Source organism: Panthera pardus, unplaced genomic scaffold, assembly GCF_024362965.1.
Source record: "Panthera pardus isolate Hobbes unplaced genomic scaffold, ASM2436296v1 HiC_scaffold_13, whole genome shotgun sequence".
Lineage (NCBI taxonomy): Eukaryota > Metazoa > Chordata > Mammalia > Carnivora > Felidae > Panthera > Panthera pardus.
Genome location: NW_026526688.1, coordinates 58,838,178 through 58,852,941, shown reverse-complemented (window position 1 = coordinate 58,852,941; position 14,764 = coordinate 58,838,178). Strand labels below are relative to the sequence as shown.

At 38.6% G+C, this 14,764-nt stretch overlaps 1 long non-coding RNA gene and 1 other non-coding gene across 2 annotated transcripts in view; one reads left to right on the top strand and one right to left on the bottom strand.

Moving 5' to 3' along the window:
* Positions 1-14,764, top strand: part of LOC109262428 (uncharacterized) — a 203,686-nt gene that overhangs the window by 10,814 nt on the left and 178,108 nt on the right. The window lies entirely within an intron of this gene.
* On the bottom strand, positions 11,935-12,041 carry LOC128776745 (U6 spliceosomal RNA). The gene has a single exon (XR_008421923.1). It is a non-coding gene; the product is annotated as a U6 spliceosomal RNA (small nuclear RNA).

The window sequence follows — 14,764 nt, the reverse complement described above, 5'->3', positions numbered from 1 at the left end:
GGGAAGCAGAGCCTATGCTGTAAGACGGCACCTGGTGGTGGTGGCCCCTCTTTTGAAAATGTTCTGCCCCGTTGTACTCTGAGTCTGTACAGGAGGGGCAGTTCTGATGACCTCTAATGCCTTTCCATTGTCTTGGATATTGGTCTTGGCCTAAAAGAATAACAGAAGATAACAGATAACAGAAGTAACAGAAAATATAAATATTAGGTCTTTGACCCTGGTTCCTGCACAGGGCTCCTGAAACCCTTGTAAATTGCTAAGTAATAAGAGCACCATGAGCATTTTTTGTTCTAATGTGGTGACTCTGGGTGGGCTCCTAGATGTGAGCTGATCACCAGAAAGACCAAGCCATGGTTAGAAGCTTGGAACTTTCAGCTGAGCTGAAAAAAAGTTAATAACTGATCATGCCTAATGTTAAAGAACAGAAATTCAAGTGAGTAAATTTGAATATCTAATTGGCTTTATTAAGTGATTTATGAATCATGGTAGCATCCCTTCTAGCAAGTAGAGGGGAGCTCTGAGGAGTTGAACAAAATGGAAAGTTTTTATGGGAAGTAGGATAGGGCACTAAAGTCATTAATAAAAGAAAAGGAAGGATTGTTCCAAGCAAGATTATCTTTCCTTAGGGGGAAGTCTTATGCAGATTACTTTATATTCCTTAGGGAATTGAGAGGGCCCTGGCAACAGATTACTTCATTGGTGCTTATCAGAAAATTCCCGACTGACCACTTAAGATTTACTTTTCTGGGAGAGGTTGAAACTGCAGTTAGGTTAGGTATTAAGCTCTGGTTTAGTGACATGGCCTGAGTGATGCCATTTTGGGCCTGTGGTTTTATTTTTAACATTATGTAAGGAGACCTCCATAAAATTCTAGTAGTAGGGGCTTCCAAGAGCTTCCAGGTTGGTGAATTCGTACATACTGGGAGGGTGGCACACCCCAACTCCACAGGGACAGAAGCTTCTGTACTCAGGACCCTCCCAGACCTCACCCAATTCATCTCTTCGTCTGGCAGTTCTTCTGTATCTTTTATCATATCTTTTAATAAACAGGTAAATGGTAAATAAGTGTTTCCCTGAGTTCTGTGAGTTGTCAAATTAATTGAATCTGAGGAGAGGATTGTGGGAACCTCAGGTTTATAGCCTGTTAGAAGCAAGGGTAACAGTGGGGACTTGTGATTGACATCTGAAGTGGGGTGGGAACAGTCTTGTGGGAATGAGCCTTTAATCTGTGGGATCATATGCTATCTCTGGGTAGTGTCAGAATTGAGTTAAGTTATAGGACACCCAGCTGGTGTCTAGAGAACTGCTTGGTAGGAGAAATCCCCCCCACATTTGGTGTCACAAGTGTTGTGAGTGTGGCAGTAGTGTTAGAGTAAGGTAGACACACAGGAAGGAAGACTGGGTGTTTTCCCATACAACTTGTGTTTAGATGGCTGACTAATCTCCCCATTATCTGGAAGAATAGCTCCAAGCCTCTGTGGAGATAGCTGATTCATATTAATCTCTTTATCAAATTTGGCCATGCATTATGTGTTTTCTCCTGAATAGGCTTTTTCCCATTTTTTCCAATATAGATGGGGTGATCATTTTCCAAATCTTTAAGTTCTGCTCCTCCTTTAATTAATAATTCCATTTTTAAGTCATTTCTCTCTTCTTGCATTTTTTTTTTTTTAGTTTAGTTTTTTTTTTTTTTCAACGTTTTTTATTTATTTTTGGGACAGAGAGAGAGACAGAGCATGAATGGGGGAGGGGCAGAGAGAGAGGGAGACACAGAATCGGAAACAGGCTCCAGGCTCCGAGCCATCAGCCCAGAGCCCGACGCCGGGCTCGAACTCACAGACCGCGAGATCGTGACCTGGCTGAAGTCGGACGCTTAACCGACTGCGCCACCCAGGCGCCCCTCTCTTCTTGCATTTTACTATAAAGCAGTCCAAGAGGGATCAGGCCATTCCTTCTATACTTTGCTTAGATATTTCCTTAGCCAAATACCCAATTTTATCATCACTTTCCAGTCTACCTTCCATAAAACATATGAACACAATTCAGCCAAGTCCTTTGCCACTTTATAACAAGGATGGTCTTTGTTCCACTAATATGTTCCTCATTTCCATCTGTAATCTCATCAGAATGGCTTTTCTTGTCCGTATTTCTACCAATGTTTGTTCAGGATTATGTAGGTATTCTCTTAAAAGACTGTGGCTTTCTCTTCTTTTCTTTCTGGATTCATACCAGAATCAACCTTAATGGTCTGTTCTTGGCAATGTAGACTTTTTCTAGCATGCACCCCAAAATTCTTCCAGCTTCTACCCAATACTTGGTCCCAAAGCTGCTTCCACATTTTTTATGTGTTTGTTAAGGACATTACACTCTTGTTGTCAATTTCTGTCTTACTCTGTTTGGGCTGCTATAATAAAATATCACAAGTTGATGACTTATAAACAGTGTAAATTAATTTCTTTTAGTTCTGGAGGCTGGGAAGTCCAAGATCAGGGTGCTGATAGATTTGATGCCTGGTGAGAATACACTTCCTCATTGATAGCCATCTCTCATTATAATCTCACATGGGAGAAGAGGCAAGGGAGCTTTCTTATGCCTCTTTTATAAGGGCACTAATTCCTAATCACCATCCAAATACCCCCCTCCCACCTCTAATACCATCACACTGGGCATTTAGATTTGCAACATATGAATTTTAGGAGGACACTGATACTCAGTCTACAGTATCTGCCAGATAAATTGTTTCTGGATAAATGGAAACTTCTTTTCTCATTTAACATTTGGGAAGTTTGAGTCATGGAAATAGGTGGTTTTCCTTTTTTAAGGTACACATATTTTCTCACTGCTGCAATAGCTCCTAAATTCCAGGCCTTTCCTTCTGGTAAACTACGGCCATGAAATTGATAAAAATGACTTCAGACACTGTCTGCCAAATAAAGAGGTGAATTCTTTTCCTTCTATCCTTAGGCTTTATTTTCTCTTTCTAAGGGAATATATATTTGTCATAGAGCTGTTTATTCCCAGGGCTCTTAGACTCAAAGCACATTGCCATGGCTATAGCTGCAGTAAAACTGCTTCTTTATATGCTTTTCTGCTTAGATCAGGGAAATTTTGTTGGATTAAATTAGCCACAGGAGGGCTCTATTGCAGTTTCTGGGAAAAAAAAAATCTACAGTTGTATTTTTCTGGCACATAATTGTATCTCTGTAGTTTTCAGTGGGTCAGACCTATTTATAAAGGTGGAATAAGAAGCCAGGCTATGTAGCCCAGGTACATTTAGAATGTTCATTAAAAATTTCAAGGAAATTTCTAGAAAATGAGAGTATACTTCTGTTGGAAATAGCATAAAAATGAGACTTGAAATGATAAACTCTGACTTATTTATTTTATTTTTATCTTGGGCATTTAAAATTCCATCATAATAGTTCATATTTAGGATATGTAATTTATAGATGTTTGATGCATGAAAAATACACTTGCAGTTACGCATTTTTCTTTCTGTCAACCCAAAAGACTTTTATTATAATCCAGTCTGACAGGCCAGATGTTGCATGTCTTTATTTTCATCTATAACAGTGCTTCCTAACATGTGTCTACAGGACGATAATAGCTATTACAAGAAGAAAAGTATGGGGACTTCCAGGTGAAATAAAACTGAAGGCAATTCCTTACTGCAGAACTTACTAGTACCTCTGAATCTCCTAAGGAGGCATTTCATGTATATTTGCTGCTCTTCTTTAGTGACTGAAAGCAAAGTTTCAAACATTACCATATCAGAAAAAAAATGCCTGAAAAGAGAACCCCAAATCTGAGACCATACCTAGAGAAATGGGGAGAACCCCATGGGAAATATAAATTATTCTATGCCTGATGCTTTTGGAATTTCCTCCTGTACCTCAGTCACAGGAAAAGACCTACCAACCCCTATAGGAGTTACAGTATAGGGCCAGACCCAGTAACAAACTAGACACTCCAAGTTTTGAAGTTCTAACTCATTCTGCAGCTGTTAATGGCTGCACTTACCATTTCATTTCTTTCCTTAAAATTAAAAAAAAAAATTAATGTTTATTTTTGAGAGAGAGAGACAGACAGACAGACAGACAGAACAGGAGTGGGAGAGGAGCAAAGAGAGAGGGAGACACAGAATCCAAAATAGGCTCCAGGCTCTGAGCTTTCTGTACAGAGCCCAATGGCGAGCTTGAACTCATGAACCGCAAGATCATGACCTGAGCCGAAGTTTCACATTTAACCAACTGAGCCACCCAGGCGCCGCACCCCCCCTATTTTTTAATGTTTAGAGAGAGAGAGAGAGAGAGAGAGAGCAAGTGGGGGATGGGCAGAGAGGGAGACACAGAATCCGAAACACGCTCCAGGCTCTGAGCTATCAGTACAGAACCCAATGCAGAGATTGAACTCATGAACCCCAAGATCATAACCTGAGCCAAAGTCGGACACTTAACCAACTGAGCCACCTAGGCGCATCTCATTTGTTTCTTTTTAATTTGGAAAAAGAGAAAAAGATAGTAGCTAGGTAGTCTAGTAAATGCAAAATCTCAGTGATATGACTATGAGGATTAAAAGTACATTAGGTCTAGGGCGAAAATGGTCATGTAGGAAAGAGTTGAAGGAGCAGCACAATTAGTTGTTGTGTTTTGAAGAAAACTCACTAGACCCCCTCATTTCACAAGGATATCACTCTCTATAAGTCAAACATAATGATAGATAATATACACCTAAAAAAAATAAAAAGACTTTTTTATTGGTTAAATGGCAGCTTATATCACACTTCCTAAGGCCTCACTGAAAATCATAATTGACTGTTTTTCTCTGAGCAGATTAATGAGTTTTTCTTAGTTGTGATAGATCTTTCCTCTAGGTCACCTCACTGTTATTCTCTAGTATTTCCCCTCTCTCACATGTCTCCCTGCTCACACTCTTACCCTCTAAACACACTACAAGATTAAAAAAGCAGCCTGCCCTACTGAAGACTTTTGATTGGCATTTTTATTTATTTGGGTTGTGGAAAAGGAGAGTCATGTCATGAGGATGAGCTGTCCAGACACCTGAATGCAGGACTGTGTAAATAGAAACTCTCCTCATATAGGAGTTGTCAGATCAATTCCTAGGGGCATAAGAAAGAAAGAGGTGAAATAAACACAGGCTTGAATTCAAGACAAACTTGTTGTGGTCAGCACTAGGGGAGATGGTAGACACAAATGGGACAAATAGCTGCCAGACATGCTCTTCTGTTAGAGGTTCTTCCTAAAAGCTACTCACATTTGGAGATAATTGAGTCCACTGTTCCACCAAACATTTCTGTCATCTTCCAATACCTCATGCTGAGCTTATTCCCTCCTGTCAAAATGGGATGTCCTGTTAGCCCATTCTTTGACCACCCTTTACCTTTCCTCACTTTGTTTTCTTATTTGTATTGTTCTCCACCTCCACCTCCCATTTTGGAAAGTACTCTCCAAGGTTCTAAAGTAGACAATGTTTGAGTCCCTGATCTTCTCTTCTCAGCTATGGGAACTTGAATGAAATTACTTGATATCACTAGCTTTTAGGTTTCTCATATGTAACTACAGATAATAATAGTACCTATTTTGTAAGGTTGTTGTAGGGTTTAATAGAAATATGTGCATAAAACACCATATTGAGCTATTATTATTATATGGCCTTCAAGTTTCAAATTTACATTCTATGTCCTCATGAAGTCTTCTCCAATCCATGTTGGAAAAGATAGTTTCCTTTACTAATTTCCTGCAGCGTTTACTATTCTCATGACCATAGGGTCATAGTATACACGGTGTTGTGGTCTACTTATTTGTGTGCATGTTTTCTCATCTGAACTAGATGGAAAATTTCTGAATGGCAGAGAGCTGTCTTTTGCAGTATCCTTAGCACAGTGCTCTGTAAATAGAAAACATACCATAAATTGTAATTAAATCAAAAGACCAAATGGATATTTTATTTTATTTTTATTTATTTTGAAAATTTATTTATTGTTTAATTTACATCCAAGTTAGTTAGCATATGGTGCAACACTGATTTCAGGAGTAGATTCCTTAATGCCCCTTGCCCATTTAGACCATCCCCCCTCCCACAACCTCTCCAGCAACTCTCTGTTTGTTCTCTATATTTAAGAGTCATTTATGTTTTGTCCCCCTCCCTGTTTTTATATTATTTTTGCTTTCCTTCCCTTATGTTCATCTGTTTAGTATCTTAAATTCCTCATATGAGTGAAGTCATATGATATTTGTCTTTCTCTGACTAATTGCACTTAGGATAATACCCTCAAGTTCTAGCCACGTAGTTGCAAATGGCAAGATTTCATTCTTTTTGATTGCAGAGTAATACTCCATTGTGTGTGTGTGTGTGTGTGTGTGTGTGTGTGTGTGTGTATATATATATATATTTATATATATATATATATATACCACATCTTCTTTATCCATTCATCCATCGATGGACATTTGGGCTCTTTCCATACTTTGGCTATTGTCAACAGTGCTGCTATAAACATTGGGGTACTTGTGCCCCTTCAAAACAGCACACCTGAATCCCTTGGATAAATACCTAGTAGTGCAATTGCTAGGTTATAGGGTACTTCTATTTTTAATTTTTTGAGGAACCTCCATACTGTTTTCCAGAGTGGCTGCACCAGTTTGCATTTCCACCAGCAGTGCAAAAGAGATCCTCTTTCTCCTCATCCTCACCAACATCTGTTGTTGCCTGAGTTGTTAATGTGAGCCATTCTGACAGGTGTGAGGTGGTATCTCATTGTGGTTTTGATTTGTATTTCCCTGATGATGAGTGATGTTGAGCATTTTTTTCATGTGTCAGTTGGCCATCTGGATGTCTTCTTTGGAGAAGTGTCTATTGATATCTTTTGCCCATTCTTCACTGGATTATTTGTCTTTTGGATGTTGAGTTTGATAAGTTCTTTATAGATTTTGGATACTAACCCTTTATCTGATATGTCATTTGCAAATATCTTCTCCCATTCCATTGGTTGCCTTTTAGTTTTGTTCATTGTTTCCTCCACTGTTCAGAAGCTTTTTATTTTGATGAAGTCCCAATAGTTTATTTTTGCTTTTGTTTCCCTTGCCTCTGGAGATGTGTTGAGTAAGAAGTTGCTGCAGCCGAGGTCAAATAAGTTTTTTCCTGCTCTCTCCTCTAGGATTTTGATGACTTCCTGTCTTACATTTAGGTCTTTCATCCATTTTTGAGTTTATTTTTGTGTATGGTGTAAGAAACTGGCCCAGGTTCATTTTTCTGAATGTCGCTGTCCAGTTTTCCCAGCACCGTTTTCTGAAGAGACTGTCTTTATTCCATTGGATATTCTTTCCTGCTTTGTCAAAGATTAGTTAGCCATATGTTTGTGGGTCCATTTCTTGGTTCTCTATTCTGTTCCATTGATCTGAGTGTCTGTTTTTATGCCAGTACCATACTGTCTTGGTGATTACAGCTTTGTAATACATCTGGAAATCCAGGAGTGTGATGCCTCTGGCTTTGTTTTTGTTTTTTTTCTCTCAAGATTGCTTTGGCTATTTGGGGTCTTTTCTGGTTCCATACAAATTTTAGGATTGTTTGTTCTAGCTCTGTGAAGAATGCTGGTGTTATTTTGATATTGCATATTCATATTGCATTGAATATGTTAATTGCTTTGGGTGGTATCGACATTTTAACAATGTTTGTCCTTCCAATCCAGGAGCATGGAATATTTTTCTATTTCTTTTGTGTATTCTTCAACTTCTTTCATAACCTTTCTATAGTTTTCAGTGTAAAGATTTTTCACCTCTTTGGTTATGTTTATTCCTAGGTATGTCATGGTTTTTGGTTCAATTGTAAATGGAATCAAATTGATTTCTCTTTCTGTTGCTTCATTATTGGTGTATAGGAATGCAACCGATTTCTGTGCATTGATTTTATATCCTGTGACTTTGCTGGATTCCTGGATCAGATATAGTAGTTTTTTTTGGTGGAATCTTTTGGGTTTTCTACACAGAATATCATGTCACTGCAAAGAGTGAAAGATTGACTTTCTCCTGGCTGATTTGGATGCCTTTTATTCCTTTGTGTTGTCTGATTGCTGAGTCTAAGATTTCTAATACTATGTTGAATAACAGTGGTGAGAATGGACATCCCTGTCATGTTCCTGATCTTAGGGGGTAAGCTCTCAGTTTTTCCCCACTGAGGATGATATTAGCAGTGGGTCTTTCATATATGGCTTTTATGATCTTGAGGTATGATCTTCTACCCCTACTTTCTTGAGGGTTTTTATCAAGAAAGGATGCTGTAGTTTGTCAAATGCTTTCTCTGCGTCTATTGAGAGGATCATGTGGTTCTTGTCCTTTCTTTTATTGATGTGATGTACTATATTGATTATTTTTCAGATATTGAATGAGATCTGCATCTCAGGTATAAATTCCACTTGGTCATGGCGAATAATTCTTTTAATGTGTTGTTGGATCTGGTTGGATCTGGCTAGTATCTTGTTGAGGATTTTTGCATCTATGTTCATTAGGGAAATTGGTCTGTAGTTCTCCTTTTTAATGGGGTCTTTGTCTGATTTTGGAATCAAGGTAATGCTGGCTTCATAGAGTTTGGAAGTTTTCCTTCTATTTCTGTTTTTTGGAACAGCTTAAAGAGAATAGGTGTTAACGCTTCCTTAAATGTTTGGTAGAATTCCCCTGGAAAGCCACCTGGCCCTGGACTCTTGTTTTTTGGAGATTTTTGATTACTAATTCGATTTCTTTATTAGTTGTGGGCCTGTTCAATTTTTCTATTCTGTTCAAGTTTTCTATTTCTTCCTGTTCAGTTTTGGTAGTTTATATGTTTCTAGGAATTTGTCCATTTCTTCCAGATTGCCCATTTTATTGGTGTATAATTGCTCATAATATTCTCTTATTATTGTTTGTATTTCTGTAGTGTTGGTTGTGATCTCCCCTCTTTCACTCTGAATTTTATTTATTTAGGTCCTTTCCTTTTCCTTTTTGAACAAACTGGCTAGGGGTTTATCAATTTTGTTAATTCTTTCAAAGAACCAGCTTCTGGTTTCATTGATCTGTTCTACTGTTTTTTTGGTTTCGATAGCATTGATTTCTGCTCTAATCTTTAATTATTTCCTGTCTTCTGCTTGTTTTGGGTTTTGTTTGCTGTTCTTTTTCTAGATCTTTAAGTGTAAAGTAAGGTTGAGGTATCTGAGACCTATCTTCCTTCTTTAGGAAGGCCTGGATTGCTATATACTTTCCTCTCATGACTGCCTTTGCTGCATCCCAGAGGCTTTGGGCTGTGGTGTTATCATTTTCATTGGCTTCCATGTACTTTTTAATTTCCTCTTTAATTTCTTGGTTAGCTCATTCATTCTTTAGTAGGATGGTCTTCAGTCTCCAAGTATTTGTTAACCTTTCTGTACAACAGCCAGTGTTCATCCCAACAAGTGCCCTCCTCAATGCCCACCACCCACTTTCCCCTCTCCCCCACCCCCCAAAATGGTTTAGTGTTGATCTGGCTACATTTCAGGGATGAGAGATGCAAAAAAATCTTCCATGTTGTTCCACCATCTTGGCCCCTGCCAAATGCATATTTTAATGAATTGGTTGAATGGATCATGATTTAGGTAGTCAAAAACCAGTTTGGCTGCTCTTAATCCATCACTCACATGGAAGAATAAAAGTGTTGGAGTAGTAAAAAGGATTTTTGGAGAATTCAGCTCCTGGGGACCCAAAGATATCTAATGAGTGAATGCTTAGGTGTGGTAGTGGGTGTCCAGAAAGGAGAGAGCAGCAACAAGCCCAGCATGCCTTATCCAAGATGCAAGACTGTAACCTTTTAATTAAGATTGAAATTTTAACTTATTGCACCATCCTGTACATATTCATTACTGAATAAAGAATAATTTTTAATGACTTGACATTGCTGGAAGACTTTTTTAATTTGAGAGTGATTAAAAGAGTTTTTATCCAAATGCAAGGGGAAGAGCTTGCCCCAAGAGTGAATTTGAATGGTCATGTAGGAAAACAGAGTTGTTTTCTGATTTTACTCCAGGGGTCCCACTGCTAACGTAATGGTTTTGAGAAGTGGACTTAGTGTCAACCTTGGTTTGTAGAACAGCAACTAGAGGTAGAAGAGAACTTGCAGAGAAAGGTACAAAAGCTGTTAGAGGGAAGTAGAGGTCATGAAAGGGTGACCTACTCGTTGCAGAAAGGGAAAGAAATGCTGTTGCACGGCCATCAACTCAATTCCATCCAATGGCCTTGATTGATGTAGAGGATGTGGATGGTTACATATATGCGTATCTTTTACTTCTCTCTCTTCACCCCACACTGAGGGATAGATCTCGCTCATCTCCTCCTACAGTTGCCACCTTGAGTCACTGCCCAGCTTTTGCTTCTTGGGCCCTATGGCACAAAGCAAGAGCAAGCACTCTAATTTACCAGACAAATTTATAAATAAATAAATTTATAATATTTATATATATATTTATAAATAATTAAATATATTAAATATATTAAATATATTAAAATATATATAATTATATATATATATATATATATATTTATAAAATTTTATAAATAAAATTTAATTTATCAGGAAAGTTCTGATTCTCCCAAATCTTGATTAGACTGCTTAAAGAAAAAAAAGTTTCTATTGAGATGTAATTGTCAGTTGCTATGGTATTCTGTGCAAATACAAGTTCTTTTATTCTGTGGAAAGCTTTCAGAGAAGTCATCACACAGTGTCTGTCACAGAATGAATTGCTATTAAAACCAGTTTGTTTATAGGTTACACCTCCAGCTGGCAAGCCCTTGAGATTTTTATCATTTATATTAGCTGCACCTGAGATCCATTTGAGACCAGCACTCACAAATTATCACATGTGAAATTGTCAACTCTCAGTTAAGTGTTTATTGGGATGGGCTTGGGGAGGAAAAGATGCATTTTTGGGAACTGGCAAAGATAGGAACTAGGTAAACTTGTTTTCTTTCCATGCCAAGGGATTTGAGTTATAATTACAGGAACAAGGTTTGATTATAGCATCTGAATAAGTGGCCAAAGGTAGTAACTAAGTTGATATGTTTTTTTTCATCTCTTTGACTTCCTTTTTTTTTTTTTTTTTGGTTCCTTATTATTGCCTCTCCAGTCCCCACTGGCTCCTATTATTTCCTATTTTAGAGCCTTGGCAGAGTTTGTAATTTCTGGGTAGTGGCCCCTATTCCAGATTTTCTGTCCTTCTATGGTAATTTACCATTGCCAAAAGAACAGCTAGGGAAGATATAAATCCAGCTCAGGCTATTGAAGAGTGTTAATGGCCAAATGCATGACATTTGGGGCTTGAGAGTACTGTTTTTTAATTGTGATGGGAAAAATAAACTTTGGAAGATAGTAGTGTGGCATAGGTCTGTCTCAGCTTGAGCCAGCGCCTACGGCATTAATTCTCACTAGGGATTTGGCTTGGGGGAGAGTGGTATCTGTGGTGAGGGAAAGATAGGAATGCCAAAGACAGCCTGATATTTGTTAAGCAGTAACATTTCAGAGCACAGATTCTATAGACAGAAGGCACGGGTCAGGTCCCAGTTTTAGCATTTAGTGCTTAATCTCCTATACTCCATTTGCAAAATGTGGGTGTTAGTAGTAAGTCTCTTTCAGGGGTGTTTCGAGTTAAGCTGCATAAAAGACTTCAAGTGGTGCGTGATACATTATGTCCTTTGTAAGTGCCAGCTAATAATATTATTATGTTTCTTTAGTCCTCTGCAGTGGACTCCTTTCTGAGCCAGGTAGGGAGAGGGACTGCAGGAGGGATTCTGGGAGACCCAGGGACTCTGGCAGCACTGTGTTTATTTTCAATAAAAAAAAATGTACCCCAGAGAGGGAAAAAGAACTCTTTGCCTGACACTTTGAGGAACATGCCAAACATGCTTCTTTTTTTTTTTTTTTTTAATGGAATGCTTCACGAATTTGCATGTGATCCTTGCACAGGGGCCATGCTAATCTTCTCTGTATCATTCCAGTTTTAGTATATGTGCTGCTGAAGCGAGCACCCAAACATGATTTTTGATTCAGTGACAACCCTGGGCTTTAGAACCTTCAGGGTTTCCTTTGGGAACATCAGGAGACAGTACAGCTTTCATGGAGGGACCAGCACCAATGTCCTTTTTGGTAAGGCAACCAGTGCTGGTGAGGGCAGTTGAAAGGGAAGAACTGGAGAGGCCTGTTTGTGCACACAGAAGTCAAGCCCTAATGCTCTCAGAGATCCAATAAGGGGCACTTTCAGGTGGTGAAAGTCCTGTATGCAAAAGCTGGCAAAGTCTTGGGAAACTCCAGTTACACAAATAAGAGAGATCTCACCAAATACACTGATTCTCAGGAAGAGTGTCTGGAAGACTTTTACATCTTTTCTTGCTATCTTATGTTTTTTTTTTTTAATTACAAGGAAAAATTGATTAGAAAATTGTCTTCTTTTTAATGGTTCAGGTGAAGTGTCATATGAAAATAGCATTTTTTTTCTATCAAATGTGATCTCTTGATATTTTATCTTTACCTGCTACCTAAACCACATGATTGTTTCCACAATATCTGGGATTTAAACATATTATTAGTTCTGCCTATGGGAACTGGAAAACAGGCTGAGAAGGTATTTACTTACTGCCTCTACTCAGGGTTTCGAGCTCATTCTTGTGGATGCTGCCTCAAATTTACCATCCTTGCTCTCCATCTTTAAAATTTTTTTTTAATGTTTATTTATTTTTGAAGGAGAGGGAGACAGAGCATGAGCAGAGGAGGGGCAGAGAGAGAGGGAGACACAGAATCCCAAGCAGCTTCCGGGTTCTGAGCTGTCAGCACAGAGCCGGACGTGGGGCTCAAACTCATGAACTGTGCATGAGCCGAAGTTAGTTGCTTCACTGACAGAGCCCCCCAGGCGCCCCTTGCCCTCCATCTTTAATATTACTCAATTAATAGTGTCATTGGAAATGCTGACACAAATATTGTTAGCAAAGCCAAGATAATCATTGGAGCAATGATTGATACCTCTGTGCTTGCTGATGATATAATTTACTTAGCAGGTTTCATCTCAGTGCTAGGTAAACATAAAGCTGGTATGAACATGAGCCTGGCTACGCGTCTGTCATGTGTTCCTTGTTGAATGAATGAACTGGCTGTTGGTGCTTGAGGATTGATCTTGTCTTTGCTGTCCTAGTCAGGCAAGATCTGTGATCAGTGTCTTAGAGTTTAACATGTAATTGCTCTCTAAACAATTGCTTCATACATTCTAGTATTCTCTTTCCAGATAGACGATCATTTCTTGGAAGCAAGAGTCTTTTTACACTTCATAGTTATTTCTGCAGTATTTAGCAGAGTCCAGAACATATAAAGGCTTAATAAACATTTAATTGCTTCTGAAAAAAAAAAAAAGTGCAGCAAAGGAAAAAAAAGAGTGCAACCAAGCAAACATTTTCTCCTTTCAGTTCAGGTAGCATTTATATTCCTCTTGCTCATATGCTATTTCTGCTGTAAGAAGGGATTAGTCTTATCTATTTTCCCTTACTTCTCCACACCTGCCATCAGAATGTGGCTGATGTGGACTTTTTCCACACTAGAGAAGATACTGCTGCCATGTCGATAATATTGAAAGAAGGAGTGAGGATTTATAGGAAAGTTGGTTGTAAGAAAGAAACACCCTTTGCATTGTGAAACTCAGATCTATTGTGAGTCAGCAGTGATGGTGAAAATACACAGAATGCGATGGTAGTCTAATGGGTCTGAATAACATCAGACTGATGCGTAAAATGAACATGTGGTGGAACAGAATGCAGAAATGAGAAACAAGTTTCTACAGATGGATCCTTATTAATTTATACAATAAGTGTACCTCTTTGTGTCCCCATTTCGTTGGAGCAAAGTTTTGCTAACCATGCAAATATTAGACATTTACTTGCATAATTTCCCTTGTGTATTTTTACATACACTACATTTTGAAAATGCAATTGAGAATTGGATTTTTCTCACAATTGCTCTTTTACTGTTTTGACACAGAAATTATTGTTAATAGACTTCTCCATGAGGATTATGCCTTTCTTTCCAAATGTTGAACACAATGTTAAATGAAATGAGCAGGCCACGCAATTCCTTAAACACAAAAGCTATTCAGCCCTCCTACTCTTCTACTTCTGTGCAAGTGCTCCCTCTCAATCCTTTTCTTTTTCCTTCTGACTTTTACCAGTTCTGGGCAGGAGATCTAGGTCTGTTGATACCTCTCAACTCCCATCTGGGGGTGTGTTTTAGTTTCTGTCTGCCATAATAAAATACCACAGACTGAGTGACTTAAACAACAGAAATTTATTTTCTCACTGTTTTGGAGGCTGCAAGTCCAAGATCAGGTGCCCACAGTGTTAGTTTCTCCTGAGGCCTCTCTTGTTGGCTTGCATTTGGCTGCCTTTTCACTATTTCCTCATATGGTTGTCCTGCCTGTGTTTTCTGTGTCATGATCTTCTCTTCTTCTTTTTTTTAATGGTTACTTATTTTTTGGGTGCCTGGGTGGTTCAGTCAGTTAAGCGTCTGACTTCAGCTCAGGTCATGATCTCACAGTTTGTGAGTTCGAGCCCCACGTTGGGCTCTGTGCTAACAGCTCAGAGCCTGGAGCCTGCTTCAGATTCTGTGTCTTCCTCTCTCTCTCTCCCCCTCTCCCATTCATGCTCTGTCTCTCTCTCAGAAATAAATAAACATTAAAAAAATTATTAATGTTTACTTATTTTTGAGAGAGAGA